Source organism: Durio zibethinus, chromosome 4, assembly GCF_047325235.1.
Source record: "Durio zibethinus cultivar Kanyao isolate XHJ-2024 chromosome 4, ASM4732523v1, whole genome shotgun sequence".
NCBI classification, from domain to species: Eukaryota; Viridiplantae; Streptophyta; class Magnoliopsida; order Malvales; family Malvaceae; genus Durio; species Durio zibethinus.
The window spans coordinates 11,463,827-11,465,889 of NC_143165.1; positions in this window are offsets into that span (position 1 = coordinate 11,463,827).

The window sequence follows — 2,063 nt, forward strand, 5'->3', positions numbered from 1 at the left end:
ATGAGTTTCTGATGCAACATGCCAATAAAGAACGGGGGTTAGATATATTTGCCTTAGCCATATACGGACTAGTGATCTTTCCAAAGGTTTTGAGACATATTGAGATAGCGGTGGTTGACTTCATCGAGAGTGTGATCAATGGCTGTAATCCTTCAATGGTAATATTAGTAGAGACTATCAGATCTTTGAGTTATTATCGTTGGAATGGAGGACGCTTCATAAGTTACATACAGTTATTGTACTTGTGGATGAAAAATCATTTTGAACAGGGAAATGGTGCTTTCTCGAAGCTTTATATCCATAATCGTGTTTCGATCAAAGAATTCTGTGAAAGTGGGTGGTCAAAATAAAAGTCTAAACAAGAATGGATAACTTTCCTACAAAATTTGAAAAGCGCCAAGGTGAGATGGTTGGCCCCATGGATGAATCGTGAGCCTATGTTGTATCAATGTGGGGATAGTATAGTGGTCCCACTTCTGGGTTTATGAGGAGTGACGAATTATGCACCACTCCTAGTGAGAAGGTAATTTAGGGGAGAACAGTTCATTCCTATGACTTATGGGCTTCATCAGTTAGATTTCTCTTACAGTGAGCCTAAAGCATTTCAGAGGATGAATGAGATGATTAAAGCATAGAAAAATCTCCGAAGAGTGAGTCCTGGATCATTTACTAATAAAGTCACCCTAGGGTACTTGGTTTGGAGAACAAAAAGAAGACAAGAAATGGTATTCACTTATGAAATCTCACAACCACCAACAGAAGAAAGACTTGAAGAGACACCATCAGAATTAGAGCTGGCAATAAAAGAATTTGAGTCTAAAAAGGGTAAGTTAAAATAAGAAATCCAGAAGCTTTAAGAAGAAAAAGCTTAGTGAAAAGATAGAGCCGAAAGTTATGAAGTTAAAGTTCACAAGATTGCTAGAGAATGTGATACAGCTATTGAATATCTAACAAAGCTACACCAAGAGCACAAAAAGGTATGTGTGAGAGAAAGGGCCAAAGAGATAACCATTGTCGAACTGACTGAGAAAAATACAAGATTGAAGCAAGAGTATGCTGAATTGAAAGAAGAAAGTATCGAATCACAGGCAGAAATTAACATGCTAAACAATTATTTGAGCATGCTAAGTCAAAAGTTGGATGAACAAGGAGACCGCATCGTTGCATTGGTTAGAGAACATAGAGAATTATCATACCAAGTCTGGTGTGGTAAAAGAGAGAATTTAGGAAGGTAGAAATACATTGAGCACTTAACAACCCAAATCTATAAAGAGGTATGTAAGGCAAGAGAGATGGTGGAAGAGGCAGAGGCATTGAGACAAATGGTGACCCCAGTAAGAGAACATGGACAGCGTTTGTTGAACTTCATCGAAGAAGCCAAGGCCCAGTATGAACAGATTAAACAATTTTATGGCTATAATTCTAGGATGATAAACTCAATGTAGATAAAAGTTTTTTTTGGAATAAATGAAATTTTTTAGTTGAATACCATTTTTAAGGCAAATGTTCTTTGCATACATGTATTTTTCATTCATTGCATCACACTTAATAAAATGACCATGTGATAGTCATACAAATTTACTAATTCTAAGATATGGTACTCAAGGTTCAAGGATAGCTCTATCTAGCGAGAATCCTGCCCATCGATACAACATAAGATCCAAAGCAAGGCAAATAGAGCAGGAAAATTCTCACAGATTTGAAAAGATAGAAAAAGCACAGGAGAAGATTGAAAGTGAGTTGAGCAAGATTCTGGATGCTCTTAATAACATGAATAAAAGAAAAAGAGTTGAAGAAAATGCAAGCCAATAAGTTCCCCCATTGCAAGAAGTGGCTGACCCTTTATATCTCCAGAAGAACAATACTGCCCTGTAACAGCAAGGTTAAATTTCAATTACACAAATAACATCGCTGAATATGAGACATGTGTCATGGGCTTACAAGCTGCTATAGATAGAAGAGTGAAAGTATTAAAAGTGTTTGGAGACTCAGCTCTAGTTATATATCAGTTAAAAGGGGAATGGGAGACGAGAGATTCAAAACTCGTTCCATATCATCAGTAT